General features: G+C 34.9%; 1 long non-coding RNA gene across 1 annotated transcript in view; it reads right to left on the bottom strand.

The window, feature by feature from the left end:
• Nucleotides 1-17,553, bottom strand: part of LOC124078189 (uncharacterized) — a 40,242-nt gene extending 22,689 nt beyond the window's left edge. The window contains exons 1-2 of the long non-coding RNA XR_006846833.1: nucleotides 17,278-17,553; nucleotides 1,929-2,067 (exon numbers count right to left, since the gene is read on the bottom strand). This is a non-coding gene — a long non-coding RNA (uncharacterized LOC124078189). The remainder of the gene's footprint in view (nucleotides 1-1,928; nucleotides 2,068-17,277) is intronic.
• Nucleotides 17,554-20,682: the final 3,129 nt, after the last annotated feature.

The raw sequence follows: 20,682 nt of genomic DNA, 5'->3' as shown, positions 1-20,682 counted from the left end.
CTTCATTTGTTGTCACTTAGTCTTCAAGTAGTGAATAATTCTGTAAAACCTTTAATTTTCTTTCTCCACTGCATACACAGCTGACATTAGAAGACATAAAATTTGATAGTCTTGATAGTCTTTATCATTAGCACTTCTTCATTATTTCTTCAATGTGATATATTGCACCTTTTAGTATATTCCTTTCCATCAGTATCTATATTTGTTATCTATTATTACATAACAAATTACCGCCCCTCTCAATTTAGTGAATTGAAATAGCAATAAACATTTGTTATCTCTCATAGCTTCCTTGGGTCAGTCATGAGGGAATGGTTGGTTGGGCTGGACAGTTTCTAGTTCAGGGTTTGTCATGGGTTGAGTTACATTTCGACCAGATCTGTGCTCATGAGAAAGGTTTGACTGGAGCTATAATAGCTAGTCTCACATGGCTAGCTTTTGAGTTAGACCTCAGGGTTTCTCTACAGAGAAATAAGGACATTTAAGCTGCTCTTAAATGTCCTTATGACATGGCAGTTAGCAGCACCTGGAGAAAGTGACCTGAGATACTAAGATAGAAATTTCAACGTGTTAATAACCTATCCTCAGAAGTCATACATCATCACTTTGGTAATTTCTATTAAGTATATAGATCACCTTAAGGAGGAAATTGCTCAAGAGCATGCATTCCAGGAGGTGAGGCTAATTGGAGAACATCTTAGGCCTTTCACAGCATCCCATTCAAGTTTAGAATTAGTGAAAACTTTAACAGTTGCCCCACTATGCAAGCCAATGATCCTAAATGTTCTCCTTAGACACTCTCCATGAGGTCTCCATTACTAATTGGCCATCCATGATCTAGCTCCAAAATCCCATTTTGATCCTGCATCCTTTGATCAGTCCTAGTGTTCATGTGCCAGGTTTCCTGGGAAATAGACTCTGGAGATTTTCATGTAAGATGTTTATGAAAGGTGCTGTTAAAATTGACACTGTACAGAGGAGGGGCACAGGAAACAAGATTGAACAGAGGAATAACTGAGCTTTTATGCAGTTGCATCGAAGATGTCAGTGATACAAGAGGAACTCTGGAACTGAAATGCCCCTTTAGAGTAGCCCTGAATTAAGTCAAGGGAGCTGGATATTAACAGCCAGCATCCTATCCAACAGTAATTAAGTAGGTAGGTAGATAGATAGGTTGATGGATCAATCAATCAATCAATCATCTATTTATCTTTATTTCTATCCACACATCAATTCACCTATCTCCTGAATTTGGCTATTTTCACAGCCAATTATTACTCTTGTCCAGGCCACACCACCAATTTATCATGGCCTTTGGTGTTTCTGTCATCTGAACCCCAGCTCCCTGTCCAGCCTCCTCTCTGACCATGCTTCTCCTGGCTTATCCTTCTGTAGCACAAATGTCACCTTAACAGACAGGCCACATCTGCACTCCTCATCGTAAGTGCCACCACCCTGCATTCTCTTCTCCTACTGCTTCTCTGGTCATCATCAGACATCACAACATAGTAGATATGTGATTGCTTATTCACTCTGTGTTCATCTTCCACACAATATTATTTGGTTCACTGCTTAGAACTGTGTCTGATAAACAGTGTGGGTCCTATAAATACTTGTAAAAATGAATACATAAGTCCATTATTGACAACTTAGTGTTATCAGATATCACATTGATGACCTGTGTTAAAATATTCCTGGGCCCTGACTGAACCAATACAAACATGATTTTATAATCAGAATTATCATTTTGAGTTAAATTTGGCTTTAATTTTAAGGCAGAAGGCAGCCTTCTTCCTCCTCAGTGGCCTTATTTCTGTCTACACTATTGTACTGTGAACTTCATTCTTGCAGAGTCTATTGTTCAGCTTTGCACCAACATACAATCCCCTAAGAATCAGAATGAAGGGTTAAAAAGGATATCATATCACCCAATTTTCCGTGGCTTCTTTTAACTCTTAGCATCTGGATCCTCAGCATTCCCATGACCAGTCCGACCTGTGAGGACTGTGGAGCTGTCTCTGAGGTTTCTCTGTCAACTGGCCTTGTCGTTGCTGTTCATTGTAAATTCTGAGTGTTTCAGGAAATAAAAAAGGGGCAAAATTACTACAATTAATTTATTCCTTGTAAACCTATTTGATGTCTGATATAAGAGCCTTTCTGCTGTTTTGAAATATTTAAGTTAACAAAGTTCAAGTAATATTTACCTATTTAAACATAAATGTCTGTAGTGGTAAATCCACAGAGCTTATATCAACTTCTGCATTTATCAAAGTGCCTCACCTTTGTGTCTTTCTGCAATATCTAGAAGATGTCCTAGGAAATCCATGGGTAGAATTAAAAAAACACTATCATTTGGTAGATCAAATTCAGAAATACTTAAGTGTTTTTATAAAATTTTGGCCAAGTCACAGTGGATATTGTCTCCATTTTTTTTCCTGTGTTTGTGTATTTGATTAGTCTTGCTGTGTTACTAGAATGTAAACATCATGAGAGAAGACATTAGTTTCTATTTTTTTTCAACTTATCTATATCTAAATCATCTAGAACACAGCCTGGCATGTATTAAACTCTTAATATATAACATTTCTTTTAAAAAATTAAGATCTGTTATTTTTTTCTGCTTATATGCATTTGACATCCCTTAATGCCAATATTTAGTTTTACCAACCATAACTCACATTAAGATTTTTGTTGCTTTTATTTTCTGTGGAAAAATAATCTAACCCTTTAAAAAAATATGTTCTTGATTTTATAAGTTTTCACAAAGAGTCTTACTTTTCTTAATCATATTTTGAGATCTCAAGAAGTGTAAAGCTCTCATCATCTCTAAAAAATGTAAGAAAATTAGAATTTTACCTCTTTAGAATGCCTGATATTTGATCTAGGTTGGCCATTAATTCATTCTCTCCCACAAATATGTATTGAGTCATATTTTATGTCAAGCATTAATCTTGCCTTGAAAACAGAAGTTGTCCTCATTGATCCTATACTTTGGAGGGAAAGATAGACACAGGACTAGTGAGTTCACCTGAGATGGATGTTGCAAAAGATTAATAATTATGTGCTATGGGAGCCAACATTGAGCAGGGTGATGTCCCTGAGGAAATAATGCATAATTTAAATGTGACGGCTGAGTTGGCAGCATTCACTGAAAGAGTAGTAGAACAAAATGTTCCTGGTAGAGGAAGTAGCAAGTTCAAAGCTCTTGAGGAGATGGAGAAGTTGTTATTCTAAGAACCAGGATCTATGTGGTATATGATGAGGCCAGAGAAACTGACAAGATCCAAACTATGTAGATTTGATTTTAAAATTAGAGTAAGTGTTGTTTTAAACAGGAAATGTCATGATCAGAGTTGGTTGGAGAAGTTCTTTAGCTTCGGTGTGTAGAATGATGTTAGAATTACCTTTTGCAAATGTTTAAAATATTGTATGTGAGAAAAAATGGTGAATTGGGGCTGAGGTGTCATAAAGAGAGACAAGAAAAATTCCATAGAATAAGGGCTTGTATAGGAGATGGAATTGCCAGGACTTGTTGAATGATGAATTTGGAAAGTGAAGGAAAGGATGGAGTCAACAATGACTTCTGGATTTTTGACTAAATCCATGAGCTGAATGGTGGACACATACACTAAGACGGAAGATACTTAGTTGGGTAAATGTTAGTATGATTGTGATCATATACTTCATATGACCAAAAGGCTTGCAAAATTCTCTCTCCTCCAAATCTATTTACTCTGTTGAAATTTTTAAGATTGAAATATAAAAATGTTGGAAGGGTTTTATAGATAATCTTCCTAATGTATCTCTATTGCCTTCATATAAAAGTACAGTAGGATGATTATTCAGTGTCTGTTGACTTCCAGCAAGAAGGAGCTAACTTTTACCTTATAGAGATACTACTGATTATCTCTTCATATTCTCTCCTCCGGTCTCAGTACTAACCTGGAAGTCTTGACCATATTGGTAACTAGTAGACCCAACCTACTTGGCATAAAAAATTGAAGTAAATAGGTTTAACTAGATAATATTCTACTGGGAGAATGTGAACTACAAGACTCTGAAGTAGTGGAGAGATGCTGTTGGGTTTGGGAAAATACAAAAATGGGTATAGAGTTGTTCCTGTGGCTAGACAGAGCTGCATACAAGTTGAAAATATGGAGTCACAGAAGCCTGAAATCTCTCAAAGGATCATGCATTCCTTTGAAGAGAGAAGAATGTAACAGACTTAGAGAAAGGGAGAATAGGTATCTTATGGTTTATGAGAGAACAGGGTAGAGAGGAGGTGCCATATACTATTTTATTTTCCCTGAAGTGTGACTGCACTGACTGCAGTTTACAAGTATTTCCCTTGTCTTTCAATAATCTACTTTAAAAAATATATGCTAGAGCAAGGCTTTCATTGCAACCATTGGGTATCTGTCTCAGACACTGTCATAAAGAAGATTCCCATTTAACAGATGCAGTGAATAGAATTTTATTCCATACATGAAGTCATATCTTTCTTCCTGCAAATTATGTGATTTGGTCCTTGTGATCCATATTGAGTAAGTCCAATTATTCTATTCTATTCTATTGTTCTATTATATTCATGGATGCCTATCTTCCAGGTCTTCTTTTCTTCACACAAAACATCCATTTTAATTATTCCTAATGCAATTTAATTTTCAGACCTCTACCCCATTCTGTTACACTCATCTGAATAGTTTATGATTTGGCAAACTTCTTAAAATAAGAGGCTCACAATTAAATATAATACTTCATATATGATCAGAATAAAATAAGCTATCTCTATCCATTATAACTTTTTAGTAGCTAAATTTTTCTTCAGAAAATTCTTATATTGTGCTTTTACTCTTTAGCATAGAACATTTCCTAGGAAAAATCCCCCCACACACACACACACAATTTATTTGGATTAAAACTCTATCACCTAGTAAAATGAAAATACAATTTTAAGTAAGGTAATGCATTTGTTATCACCAGCTACTTATATCTGAAGTAGTGGAAAGATGATGTTGGGTTTGGGAAAATACAGAAATGGGTATAGAGTTGTGGTCCTTCCAGTGGGTCCACTAAAGGATGCTAACTCCTATATTATCTATATTGAGAGAAGAATAAAGATTACTGGGCCAGAATATCCATGAATGTGTAGAAGTGGAGGGATTATGCTTCTAAGTCAATGAGAATATTGGGTAGATTGAATAGATTTGGAAGAAAAGTCAATGTAAATAAAGAAATTAAATGAAAGGTGATAAGGTATGGTAAGCAAGTCAGTGACGGGCAGCACTTCTCTAATGATGAAGCATTCTCCAGATAGCTGCTTTCTTAAGATCAGTCCAGGAAGTAAAGAATCAAGAGCAAGCAGTTTCTGTTCTTCTGATCATGGGTGGTTGTCTATGACCAGTGAGGGTGATAAGATTAGCAAACATCTTTAAACTGTCATTAATCAGCTGCAGATCTGTTGATCTCTGCCGCCAGGTCCCACAAACTGGCATACCACCCTCAATATATCAGATTAGGTGATACTTTAATATCTGATCCTCATAACTCCTTATAGAAGAGAGTCAATGGTTGATTGTTAAATTTCATTTTCTTTTTGTGTGTGTGTGAAATTGAGAAGCAAATGTAATAAGGCTTTTTACATAGTTATAGATGACTCCAGGGGCAGAGCCAGGAATAGACACCCCTTCTTTATACAGACTTGGATTTCCAGCCATGCAGAGCCCTGCCAATTGCAAACTGATCCGGTGTGTGCTGGCAACCTGTCCGTGCGCAGTAAGTGATCAAGCGCCACCCTTTCTGCAATAAGGCATTAACATGGACATCTGGCAAAGGTTACTTCTGCCAGGAGAATGCCTCTGCCCAGCTGTGGCTAGAGCTGCAGAAGATGAATTTTCTCACCGTCTCTCTGGGTCAAGTTTGCCTGAGGAGAGAGGCATTCACTCAAAATAAGAAATCAAAGTAAAACATTTTCTTGCACCTTCTCAGGTCTTAGAGATACTCTCTGCAGTGCAGGTTTCAGTTAGCTTTCATAAGATCACAATGCTTAGTCTCATTAAGGTTATCAGTTCTGTCATGTATTATAAACCCTCCAATCAAGGCAGTGGGAACCAGTGTTTCTATTTAATACCCGGAGAAATGGTGGAAGTCAGCGATTGATACCAACACAATGATGGGAAAAAGTGTCCAGAGGTGCTGCTCACATAATCTCATTTTACAACATCTTGAAAATTCAATAGAAAAGGCTCCACTAACAATACCATTACACACCACTGATTATTGTTCTCAAATGTTCCTAAAGCTCTAAAAGCATAACTTAACAATAAAAATGCTCTATAAATACATCCCAACAATGTAGGTAACTGTATTTTTTCCCTTTAAAAACAAAAGCACCCTGTGTTAGTCACAGTCATATAATTTTACTTAGGCAATTTCTTGGCTAAAAGTAGATCATCACTTTAAAAACATCTAAATCTAAATCTAAATAAATGAGCTGTTACTTGACATTATGAAGTATTTCCAAATAATTTAGAAAAGGTAAAGAATATTGTGCATTGTAATAACTGCTACCTATTTAATATGTGATATATATTAGGAGAAATATTTTGTTTATTGTGTATTCTGTCTTATTTGCAAAGATGTTTGTTGAAAATGAATAGAATTTCCTGGCAAAAATCATGTATGGTTTTAAAATTTCCTGCTAGAAATGTGTCTATGATTCTTGATTTTTATCTTTGGCTATTAAGACTTTCAAAATACATATATATTTCAAATGAGTTAAAATGGTAGGAAGTTACTATAATATCCTGTCCAAAAAACAAACAGTTGAAAGCTATACATGAAATGCCAGCACTTGAAAAAAAAATTCGAACTCATTTAGAAAAATATATTTTGTGCTTCCTGTCTGTACTCACATCTTGGACCAAAAAAGGAGCAATACCAGTCTATAGGATCAAGGAAAACTTTCAATATTATTTTCCTAAGAATTTTATATTATTTCATTCTGCAATTGAAAGAAATAAGAAATAAATATTTTTTGTTTTAATGCTAAAGCTGTTAAAATTTTAGTTTGGCAAGTCTAAATTTTAAATAATTTGAATACTATTGAAGACCTTAAAAATGATTTTCAAAACCATTGGTGAAATCCATATGCTTTTAAAAATTCATATTTACATCAAAATTCACTTTCAAAGTGTCATATGGAATTCCTTGAAATTTGCTGACACAAAAATTTTAATGCAAATTAAAATATTCACAATAGCAATTTAAAAATGAATGTCCTAAACTGTTTTATATTTTTACATATTGTTAACTTATGGCATTGAGAAACCTGTACATTCTTATTGAAATACACCCAGAAAAATCATTTTCATAACCTATCAGGATAAATTTCAAAACCTGTTTTCTACTAAGAATTCACAAAACTATCAGCTTACATTTTCTTTAAATACTTTTAAAAATGATTATTTGAAGCTATATTCTTAGATGGTAATTTTATGTATTCTGCCAGATTTGTTTACAGTTTTTATAAACAACATTTATTGGAGAATGCAAGATCATCCGAAGAGAAAGTTTTAACTCCTTCAAACATAATAAAATGATCAAACGTTTGGAATAGAAGCAAATTGTAAAAATGTGTCTTAACTGAGACGCTTTGCCCTAAGGAATCATGCCTTTGTGTTTGATGATTCTTCCATAAACCTGAGTTTATTTTTAAAAATTGACCCTTTTAATGCAAGAAAGTTGATGGAGAAAGAATTCCTCTTACGAGTTTTTCCACTAGACACTATAAAACTCCATCATAGCACCTTGCATTTTTGGCATCTGTGGTTGAAACTCACAGCTGAATATTGCCAGACCTTATTTTGAAAAATGGGGTTGTCTGTAGAATGTAAATCATCTGGATGAAAATTCAAGTCAAATAAAACCTGTTTTTTTTTTTTTTTTTTTTTTTTTTAATGAGGTTGAGTGGTGAGAAGACCCAAACTATCAGGACATAAAGCAAATTCTCCAATATTTTGAACAAAATAATTGATTACAGTGTACTAAATGCTTTATGAAAACAACTTTGTAATGTCATGGATTAAAGAATACATTCTTGAAATTAACTTTTAAATTAATGTTTTAAGGGAGAAAAGAGTAAAAAAAGAGAGAGAGAGAGAGAGGAATGAAGGAAAGGCAAGTGTAAAGGTAAAAAGCAAAGAAAGCTAGGGTTGGCTTAGAAAGAGCCTTGGTCACATGCTTCCTGGTCTGTTGTGGTGTTACCATTTCCCCTACACACTGAGATATCTTGCCCATAGTATGGATTCTATGTGATCATATCAAATATGGAAGTATTTGGTATTTGAGTAAATTTTAATTTTTTTCTTGGATAGCTAGTGATTTTTAAATTCTCTTTTCTTTATTGAAGAAACTCAGACTACATTCTTTACTGTTTTTGCATTATATTTATAGCTTCTGCATCAACCCAAATTCTCATTTTACAATGGTTTATATTAATACTCTAATGAACTATGTACTCACTTTACTGAACACTCAATCTAGAAAGTACAAGCATTTATTGAGAAGTCTATTTACATGAAGAAGTGGCTCATGTGGAATTCAGTATTGTATATGTTTTATCTTTCTCAGGACAATAGTTTAAAATAAGTGTTGCAACCAGGAAGAGCAGAGAGGAGTCATAAACTGAGAAATTCTAAATAATTCAAGGATGTGCATGGAAATAATGTTTCAAAACTGAAGTCAGAAGCAGCTGCTGGGGAAAAATTGTTGTGTGTTTTTTTTTTTAAAGAGTCCCAGAAACAACAGTAGTATTATTTCAGGTTAGCTCACACCATTGTGTACATTTACGATGCTACATTTGTATGCTTACATTGATTGTGGAAAGAAAATTTAGACCACTTAAAACACATAAACACAGCAAATATAGAGAATCTTTCTAGTTCTTGCAGACCGTACGTGTGACGCTATAGTAAGAAATACTGTTCTACTTGCAGAATCTATTCTAAAATATGATTCTATGTTTTTTAAAGATTTATATTACTTTTATTTGATGATACATAATAAATGTGCAAATTTATGTGATTTAAAATAAGTAGAAGAGAGGATTTAAGATGTTTCACCATGAAAAATGATAAATGTTTGAGGTAATGATTTTATACTTTTAAAAGTAAATCTAAACTTGAATCGTAAGCCAAAGAATCAGCCATTCTAAAAGAAAGTATAAAAATAAGACGTTATTGTTTTTCTTTTCTCTTTTGTTTATTTCACAAATGTGCTGTATCTTGAGAGGATCAGAAAAAGGGACATTGGAGGTGGTTGACAATAAATGTGAAGCCAGTCATTATCCAGGCAAGTAGTTCCCAATTCTAAAATTGAACAAGATGTGGAAGCAACTTATTTATTACTCATAATCCCTAGGTTTGAAGTGTGAATGGAAAAATAGGAAAAGGAAAGTAATTGAAACCGTATGGGCATAAATATTCAAGTAAAAGAAGATATTCTTCAAGACATCTTTTGGAAAGAAGATAACTGATAATGATACAAGTAGAACCATTCTTAAATTTATTTAAATTGGTTTTAAACAGTTTCCTTTTCATAGCAAGAACTATTCTAGCTCCCTGGACTAATATAAAGATACCACAAATATATTTACCACTATATTTAAGTATTAAAAATCTAAATTTCTCCAATATTTTAAACAAAATAATTGATTACAGTGTGCCAAATGCTTTATGAAAACAACTTTGTAATGTCGTGAATTAAACAATACATTCTTGAAATGAATTTTTAAATTAATGTTTTAAGGTTATTTACAGTTACTTTTTCTTTGAGTGATGGTGATGTTTACCCTATAACTAACTGGGAAAAAACCCCACATCATTCATCTTTAAAATTTGAGAAAGAACAAGCCCTATATCTCGAATAACTTGGTAAATTTCAAATAACATTTCTAAATTTGTAAGCTGGTCTCTCTTCTTACCAGAGTGTACATTTGATCTATTCAAACCATGAGGCTATAAACAGTATATTTTGAGGAATTTTATTTTAGCTATTGGGAAAACTAAAATAATATATAGTATTGAATGCTAAAACATAACAATATTAATTACTCTAATTAAGAGACTTCTTAATTTACATTGCTAGTTAATTTTCAAATACTGATGTTATTTTAATCTGTATATATTTTTATTCATAAGAATGCAAATTAATGGTATTTAAGAAGAAACTTACTTTTTAAATGTATTCCTAAAATGACAGGGTTTTTTTTTCTTTTGATTATCAAATGTATTGTTTCTTGTTTTTATTTGGTATTACTCCAATACCCAAAAAGAACTTTTATGCAGTTGATTCTCATTAAAGCCAAACATTTCACCTGCTATATGATCTCCCATAATCAACTCTTCCATAGAATTCAAATTAAGAACAATACTAAACCATGCCCCATCCCCGTGAATTACAGCTCACAGACAAAAGCTGTAATATGCTAAGACTTGGCCATAGAAACATGGTGAACTGAGTGGCGATGGACTAGATCCTGACTTCACTGAGCACTTCAAATTTCCATTTTGACAATGCTGTCATTGACTTATTCTGCGTGGATTATCTTATTTAGATTACATGTGCAGGGCACACATGAGTTACTTTCCCTCTCCCTCCATCTTTTGGTCTTGACTTTCAGTACTTTTCAGTCCTGGATGTCTTCTCTGCTCTTTCCTCTGCAGTTTTCTGGAAAGTGTGACATGAATAAGAAGTTCTTTTTTATGTTCCTGTCATGTGAAAAAAAAAAATACAATCCAAAACTGCACACTGGTCAAGAAGAGCAAGGAGGTTTCTTCTCCTCTACTATTTTCATCTTTTTGCAGTAGATCCCTGTGGATTCTGTCATGAGGTCTCAGGCAGGTCTGAGAAAAAAGTATGCTGTGTTCTAGTGGAGATGTCTAGCCTTGGGCATAGAAGGGAAAAGTTTGTCATCCCAGATCCTGGTGTAAAGTTCAGCAAATGAGCAGCTATGCTTTTCTGAAAATCAGAAAATGATTTTGTGTTATTTATATGCCAATTTCAACTTATTGCTGGCTGGACCTGAGAAAAATAAATATCTAAAAATGGTTAATAATTGATGATAACTTCATTGGGGCTCAGTTATCTACAGTGAGTAATGTCTGAATTGAGGTTTCAGGTTACTGTAGACAAAAGTGTGAAGCCATAGTTAAAAACAAAAAAATTAAGAAAAAGGTTTATTCAGTTAAAAGAATAATTTGTTGGTTAAAATAAATTTTAGAGCATTTTAAGGAAACCCAGAAACTTATGCATATCTTAAAATGTAGTTATGATTGAATACTTTATTCAGTGAGATTGAAATGATTTTTTTTCCAGTTTTTTCTGGTTAAGGTTCAAATGGGGAGAAAACCTATTGTCTCACTTTCAAAAGTAAAGAGTTACCTACTTTTTCCCCCACTGTAAAACTTAAGAAATTATCCAGATATTCTGATTATATTTAATGGGTTAGAAACCTTTTCCACTCCAAGTCTGATTGATCTTAAATTGCTGTATAACTTTTTACTTGGAAGCATGGCTAAGCAATAGCCATTGTAGTCACTTTAAAAAAAAAAAATCTATTTTATAATTATATTCACAAAATGAAGGAGAGATCCCTTCAGAAGAAAATATATGTAAATTTTGAAGTATGTTTTCATAAATTCCTTCACATGTGTACAGTAACTATTTCTCATCAATAGCATATGTACAGATACATCAGCCCACAAATGTGTCTGATTATTGGGCCATCAATTTCACTCATACTAAATAAAGTAGTTTGACTTTATTATTTACATGATTCTTAAAGTATGCAGACCATTGACCACACAAATAAACATGTGCTTTTGGATCAGTATAAAGCCTGGTGTTTATGAACAGGGTTCTTTGTGTTTTTAACAATATCTGGCACACTTAAGCAAAACTCTTTACTGAGACATGGAGCTTGGGTAATTGTGTGCTTCGTGATCTGTGCCCCACAGGGGCCCCAACCTCTGCTCTTCAGGCAGACAAGAGTACAAAAATCTGTTACTACAGTTTGACATTTTCTTTGCATGATTCGGTCAGTTGGTAAATCTCCACTTCACAGTTCTTAGAAGCCCAGATTTCCCGTTATGAAGCAATGTGGTTCTGATTACAGCATTATTGAAATCCAGGCATAGTACCTGTGTTCTGCCAGCAGTTCTACCTCTCATTTCCCACATTAACATGAACAACTTGGGATCTCTGCCTCCTTCTTCTTTGCTGTAGTGGTTTGGGGAGGTTGACAATTCTAGGGGTTGCAGCAGGTGAGGATGAAGACAGTAAGCATCATATACAATTCAAGTTGTCCTGCAATGATCTTGAAGTGGAGAAGAGAATCATGATGAATGGAACTAAAACTGAAAATGTTTTTTTCTAGGTAGAGCTATGGAGCTAGCACATCTGTTTCGGGCTCTAGTTCTGACTCTTACCAACAAGTTCAGTTTGTGAGACAATATGAATATCTTCCAAAGGAACGCTGCCAAAGACTTCTAGAGGCACCATGAAAAGCCAAGCCCCAATCCTACTTCATATTGCATGATAAACCTGGTACATGGCACCATCTTGGCTGTCCTGATTTATATAGCAGGTTCCGAACTCATCTCCTCTGTCCTTTCATTCTTATCATCCTATAATTATTTCCCCACAGGGGAGGCTGAATTTTCTTTCAAAAATGAGCATAGGTGACATAGTTCACCTCTTGCTGGAATGCTCCAGTGGCTTCTCACTGCACTCTGATCAACATCCAGGATCCTTTCTGTGACATCAAAAGCCAGACACTATCTGGGAGGAACCATTTTTCTGACCTCGTTTCTTACCAGTCTCTCTGTTCCATGCCTAATGGCTCCTTCCTGAAACCTTTGAGATGGCTATTCCTTCATTTTAAAAGGCTCTTTTCCTGCTCCATCTTAGTACCATCCTCTCATTCATCCTTAAAGTCTCAGCTGGTCCCTCATGGCAGCTCCTTAGAGAACTCCTCCAGGAGCACTGTATCTAAAGAAATCCCTGAGGGAATCTCCATTCTACCTTATTTTCTTCACTGCACTCATTAATCCCAATATTATTTAGTTGCTTTATTAGTTTACTTGTATTTTTTTTTTGTCTTTCTGTGCATGATGTGTGCTATCTAAGGAAAATGATTTCACCTTATTCCTGTTGGACCATAGCTTACAGAATATAGTCATCCAGTGGATGAAGACCAAATCATTGAGTTTACCTTAGTTTCTTCACTAAGAAGAAAAAGCTCAGGATGGGTTTCAGAGCCTCAGTCTACTACAACTAACACGGAGTTCACTGATTTTCATTCACTTTTCCCATTGCCCTAATTCTTGTCAGAATCCTACATTTATTTATTTATTCCAAGGATTAAACTCAGGGACACTTTACCACTGTCCAACATGCCCAGTCCTTTCTATTGTTTATTTAGAGGCAAGGTCTTGTTAAGTTGCCGAGGGTCTGGCTAAACTGCTGAAGCTGGCCTCAAACTTGCAATCCTCCTGCGTTGGCATCCCAGGTCATGTGCCACCACATCTGGCAGAACTTTGCATTTATTTAGTTTCTATTACTGCCTAGAAATAGAACCCAAAACAGGTTCCCAGTCAGTATTGAAAAAAAAATGGAATCTGATTTTTATTTTCAATAAGTTGAACAATCTCATACTTACCATATAACTCATTAACTCTACTAAAATAGCCAAATATTTACATATAAATAGAGAATAATTAGTGATAACACTCCCTCTTCTAACATCAGCAAGACAGAAATGTGAAGGCCATGCAAGCTAAGGAAGGGATAAAAATAATACTTTCAGTTTTTATAGAAACAACTTGTTAACAGTTTTTACCTATTACTGTGTCTGCTCACATAGAATGTCTTTAAGGAAGTGTTCTTACATGTCCCTATTCTAGATGGAGTTCATGTGAAGTGACTCATGCCAAGCAGAGGAAACACCACACGTTTCTGATCCCCACCCTACTAGATCGAGACCTTCCCTCCTTGCCTCCTGTGTCCCTACTTTCTGCCTATTTGCTGTTTGAATGTGTTTGCTCTTTTTTTATTTCCCTTGGATTTATTAAAGTTCAAACTTATCCCCTTGTTTTTCATATTTTAAAGCATGCAGAAATGAAAGGTGAGGGAGTGGAAAGAACTGCCATTCAGGGAATGAGAAGGGTAGGAAGAGATTGTGGTAAGCATCGTGGGATCTTCGACAAAGAGAAGTTCAACAAAGCTTTTTAATAAAGAGAGGAAGACCAGTGCAAGGTTAAGTAATTCCTTTTCAAAGTTAGCCAGAGGAAGACTGGAAATGACTAGTGCATTTACTCATCCTTGACGGCAATGCTTTCCTTATTGTGCAACCAGAGCCTTGTGTCCTGTTTCCAAGTCATCCTGGGAGCCCAGCACTTGAGAGCATTTAAAGGCTCTGGCTCTCAAATAAAATTTGATTGGCTGCTAAACACTAGATTTTCAGTTGTGATGGATAAAACAGTGGCATTTACTTCCTTTTCTGCTCTCAAGTCTCAATGACACAATTTTTTTAAAACTTTTCTGGGAAGGATAAAATACATGCTGAAGGGGTGCAGAGTTGCAACCAGTTAATAAGGGTAGCAGGGACACCTGCTCCAATTCCACAAATGGGGAACAAAAAAAGTGGATAGCAACTTCAAGGTGCTTTGGACCATCTGTGGTTAAACTATGACTTGTCCATTGGACTGCTTTGCCTTCTATCCACCATCAGAGCCTGACTATCATTTCCCAGAAGCATAAACGGAGGAAAATCTCAGATACCTTTTCCATCTGGAAGGGTTCAGTAATACGAGGAAAACGAGCCCCAAAGTGTGAACAGTTGGGGAAAAGCTATCTTTTCTATTAAGAAAATAGATGCCAGGCTTGTGGAGGCTGCATAGTGTGTGAGATGCTTTCTTAGTTTCAGCAACACCATTCCTGGGCCAAGTATTGAGCCCAAGTTTAACATCTTAAATTGGAGATAATAATACATAGCTTGCAGTGTTGTTTTGAGGTCTAATCTAATAGGAGGTTCATAGGAGACATTTTGGTGGTGGATAACTTTAGAAAATATAGGGATAATTCAAACTCAGCCAAAATTAAATAATTACTGAGATCTTGTGCTAAGAAATGTAATATTCTTTACCAAATATGTAGTAATTGCAAATTCCCTATAAAATGATTTTTTATCATTGTGTAAGCTATCCTCAGCTATACAGAGGCCACATGGAGTAATAAAGGTTCTTTTGAAATATGCTTCATCATACTTGTTACAGATTAAATGTGGACCTGAAAATCTATGAGAATATGGTTCTTTAAAACATTCAGAAAAAAATCAAATAGTTTAAATGCCAGGATGCTGAGTAGCTCATGGGTAAAATGTAAGGAGGTTTTTTTTTTTTTTGTTGTTTGTTTGTTTGTTTGTTTTTTCCCTTGAAATACAAAGGTATTTATGTTATGAAGTATGAAAATCTATTTGAGTGAATTTTTAAAAAATTGCTTATCTGGTTGTATTAGTTTCATTTAGACCCAACTTGATTTACCCTAGTAAATCAAGTTGTTATGTATTTTCTTTCACATTATTAAGAAAATGTGAATGTCACAGATTGTAGTTTATTAATTCATGGTTTCATTGCAACTTGATATATGGGGATTAAGCATCAAACCTCTCACAAATTCACCAAACTAATGTTTAAGATTATGAAGATTATCTGCCAACACAAAAATAGCTTTTTTATGTTTTTACAAATTTTGAAAGCAACATACACTAACTGTTAAAAAACAAAACCAACCTAAAAAAATAAAAAGCAAAAGCAAAACAAAACAAACAAACAAACAAAACAGAAAATGAACTCAGACCTAAAGGAAGTTCTGAAAAAGAAAAACAAACATCTATAAGACCATTACCCAGGCAGACGGCCTTTTTGGTTTATATCATCCAGACATCTTTTAAAGCAGTCCTGGATTCTACCTAGCTGGATTCATACTATATGTGACGTTTTCAACCTCATTTTAAACTAAAATGGGCCGTGGAGTTCAATGTCAATGAACATGTATCTGTAGCATTTGTAATGGCTTTCATGAGAATCCATTTGTATAGGTATACCTTAATTTACTCATTTTCCTTTTTGAGACAATTCAAGTTCTTATTTTCCTAATTCTTCTTACTATTAAAACAAAGACATTTATTTGCCTGGTTGTCTCCATATAATTAATTACTATCAATAAAATTACTAGGTTAAAGGAAATTCACATTTTAAAATTTTTTGATATGAATTTTTAAACTAATTTTTGAAAGTTTTTCCCACTGTGACCTGTGTTTGTGTGTAGCTTTTCTTTCTTGTTATACCCAACATTGTTGTCCTTTTAAATCTGTGCTTATCCAGTAACATAAAATATGCTATTTCAACTTTCTTCTTTTTCTCCTTCTCCTTCTGTTTCTTCTTCTTCTGTTGGAGTCTAACTCAGGGGCACTTTACCACTGAGCTACATTCCCAGCCATTTTTTTAAATTTATTTTGAGACACTAATCCTCTTATGTCAGCCTTCCAAACTGCTGGGATTACAGGCATGCATTACCATGCCCAGAAGTTTGCATTTTTTGTTTACTGATTACCATGAACAATTTTTGTCTGTATATTGACTATCATCCTACTTTTGCAAACTGCCTGCTTATTATTTATTATTTTATGCTGGTCTTTAATGTTTTTCTAGACTAATTTCTAACAGTGTCTCATATATTAAAACTATCTGTTAGTCATTTTGCAAATTTATTATTTTTAAATTATTTTTAAAAATTAATAGCATCCAAGTTCTAAGTAAAACGTAGCAAAGCTAATATAGGCTAAAAGGAGCAGGGGTGTGGGGCCAGGGTTGTGGCTCAGTGGTAGAGTGCTTGCCTAGCATGTGTGAGGCACTGGGTTTAATCCCCAGCACCACATAAAAATAGAAACAAATAAAATAAAGGTATTGTGTCCATCTATGACTAAAAAAAAATGTTTAAAAAAATGAGCAGGGATGCATAAAGAAATAGGGATGGGCATTAGAGAAAGATTCAGGATGTCCCTAGATATTTTTTTTTGAATAATGGTTAAATTATAACATGAAGAATAGGATTAGACATTTAAAAATTCCTAATAGTTAATATTTTAAAAATTTGACTATGCTCTAGAAAGAGTCACAGAAGTCTTCTGGGGTACTTTGTAAATGGGTTACATACCTTTCTGTCAGGCTTGCATAATCCACAGGGATGGGCCAGATGACCTTTCAAGATGTCCCTTTGCTCTGGGTAATTATTTTCTTCTATTTTCACACATGAACTTGATTTTCTAAAAGCTTTGATTCTTTTCACTTAATTTACTCATGTTGTCTATATTTGCCTTCCTAAATAGCTTTTCAAGAAGAAAAAGTAAAGTGAATAAATTCTAAAGTATATTGCTAAATCCAAGAACAAGTATGAGTGGGCTTGTCTTTCAATCCTTCCTAATAGCAGAGAGCACACAGAACAGTGTGACTGTGAGTCATCTTCCTAAGGTTTAATTTCTTACTGCTCTCTTGTGGCCATTCAAATGAACTGTCCAGAGGCATTTAAAAAAAAAAAAAAAAAAAAAAAAAAAAAAAACCAGATCCTATATTAATAGGAAAAAGTTTTCCAAGCAGAGTCATCTGATTTTGTTTATGTAAGAAATTTGGAGTTTTTGACATTTGAACATCAAGGACGTAAAATAATTTATTTTATTATTATGCTCTGGGATGGAATTGCAGAAAAGAAATGCCTGTTAATTTCTTCCTACTTTTTTTTTTTAAATAAAGCCAACCACATTGTTATTCATCTGTGAAGTCATCAAAAGGCTGAAGTTTGAAATAGTTCTGGCCATCCTGAAGATAAAATAATGGAATTCCCAGCTTGTTCCCTTACTGTGGTTTTGGGACTATCAGTAGGGTCTAAGTTTAGTCTTCATAATTTAAAACAGCTTCCTCTCAAGGGAAAAAATAATTCAAATACTAGTTATATGTTAGAGTACAAATAAGACATAACTAATACATAAAATTATGTTGTTATATTTTGGTCATCCATGAATACAGAGGACCCAGGAGTTGCATCTTAGCAATCTTAAGACAAACGGAATTGAAATGTTCTATTCTTACAGTTATGTTAGTCATGGAAATTATGATGTACTCTGACAGATTTCTAATTCATTTGTCCTCAATTTCTGGGACCACATGTACTCAATCATGCCAGGATTTAAGCAGAGTTGGTTGATACTGTAATTAGCACACATGTATTTTTGTACCTAACATTCCTGCAGAGATGCACCCAGAGTGCCAAGGGTTAAGTTTCGTGAACCAATGCATCTTGGAGGTGCATCTATATGCCAGATCCTGGTTAAACAGTGGAAATACCCACCCTGGAAGGCGTAGCCTCATTGAGTTTGTGTAGTTGACTATATGAGACAGACACAATCAAAGAATGACAAGAAGGTATGTAAAACTGCAACCATGGTAAGTGCTACAAAGAGGAGAGAGATGAAGATGTTATCAAGTTGAGAAAGTCAGATGAGGTTTTCCTGAGGATGTGATGCCACAGCCAAGATGTCATGATGAGTAGGCAAAGAGGAGAAGAACAGAAGGACCAGCATGTGCAACATCCTTGCTCTGAGAGGGAGCAAGGAGCTTTCAATGAAATGAAGAAGAGTCAAGAACTACGGTTAAGAAAAGTAGAGAAAGTACGGGATGATTTGAAGTTGACATTTGTAGGTTTTGTGAGTTGTCAAGTAGATAGTATGACTTTATTATGAGAGTGAAAGGAAGACATTGGCATGATTTAATCAGGTAATGCTAGGATTTCCTCATGTTTGAAAGGATCATTCTTTTCAATGTGTGGAAAATAGACATAAGTTAGAGCAGTGAGAAGAGAGTTCTTTTAAAGATATTGCATGGATGTGAAGAATGTGAATCAGAGGATAAAGAAGGTCTTATCCTTAGGGCTTGTATTAGATATCAGGGATGGGTGTGACAGAAGTAGTCTGGAAAATTCTTGGCTTAATAGCTTCAACAACACATTGAATGCTGGTTATATTTACTGAGGGGGGAATACCAGAAAGTGACTGCTTTGGGAGAAAAGTTGAGTTGATGTATGGGAGACATTGAAGTGGAGATGTCAAAAAGGCAGTTTGATATGTCAACCAAGAATTCAGAGGAGTAAGCTGTGCTGGAAAGAGAATTTGAATGAATTTAATATTCTAATGTGTGAATTTTGATGAGATTGTTGAGGGGTAGAAAAATTATATAAAGAGTAAACCTTGTAAGTAAAACTTGAAAAACTTAAATATTTATTTGTTAAGTAAAAAATAAATAAACGAAGAACAGAGAGGGGGTGGAAATATAGCAAAGGAGAGTGAGAAATACGACTATAGCAGATAGTATAAAATCATGAGTACATGGTCCCAGAGAAATCAATGGACGATTGGAGTTAAAGCATAATGAGATGGGGGCTGGGATTGTGGCTCAGCGGTAGAGTGCTCGCCTAGCATGTGCATGTGAGGCCCTGGGTTCGATCCTCAGCTCCACATAAAAATAAATAAATAAAGATATTGTGTTCAATGACAACTAAAATTTAAATATTAAGCAAAATAAAAAAGAATAAAGATGATTAATATGTGTGTTAGTCAGCTTTTCATTGCTGTGACAAAATATCTGAGAAATTAACTTAAAGTTGTAGGGGTTTAAGTTCATGAGCAGTTGGCTATGTTGTTTCTGGGCCCATGGGGAGGGAGAACATCATGGTTGGGTGCACTTGATGGAGCAAAGCTACTCACCTGGTGGTGGCCAAGAAAAAAGAGATACAGGAAGAAGAGGGGTTGGGGACAAAATATGACCTTCAAAGGCATGCCCCTAAGGATCAACTTCTTCTAATAAGGCATCATCGTCTAAACTTCTAGTACTTCTTAATAGCCCACTTTTTAAATTATAATTCTATCAATAGGTTGATCATTTCAGATCCAAACCATATCAGCATGTCAAGCATCTGACAAAGTAATAACAAATAATAATATCTAATACCTATAACATTAATACGAGTCAGTTATTTTCCCAGATCTTTACATGTATGAGTTCATGGAATCCTCCCACCTGTACTATGAAGTAGACGCTATTGTCATATTGAATTTGGGGGTGGAGCAAGTGAAGCACAGAGAGTTTAAGTACCTTGCTTAAGGATGCACATCTAGAAAGCCAAGTGTGTAAGTCAGCCTTCCACTACTGCAACAAACACCTGAGATAATAGAATTAATACTAAAAAAAGTTTGGTTTGTTTTATAGTTTTGGAGTTTTCAGTGCATGATCAATTGGTTCCATTGCTTTTGGGCCTGTGGGAAGAACATGGTTGAATAAAGCTATTCATTTCATAAACGGGACACAAAAAGAGAGACAGAGAGGAGGAAATGGGGGAGTCCATAATCCCCTTCAAGGGCATTCCCCCCATCACCTGAAACCTCCCACTGGGCCTCAGCTCTTAAGGGACACTCTATGGAACCAGCATTTAACATGCATGGCTTTGGGGACACCCAAGACGCGAACTATATCACCCAGGTGGTCTAACCTCAGAGTTCATGCTTTGTTTACC

This window comes from Marmota monax, unplaced genomic scaffold (genome assembly GCF_021218885.2).
Source record: "Marmota monax isolate L192 unplaced genomic scaffold, Marmota_monax_Labrador192_F-V1.1 WCK01_AAM20220418_F8-fsc00110, whole genome shotgun sequence".
Lineage (NCBI taxonomy): Eukaryota > Metazoa > Chordata > Mammalia > Rodentia > Sciuridae > Marmota > Marmota monax.
Note: the sequence above shows the minus strand (reverse complement) of the source record. Positions and strands in the feature narration are given on the sequence as shown.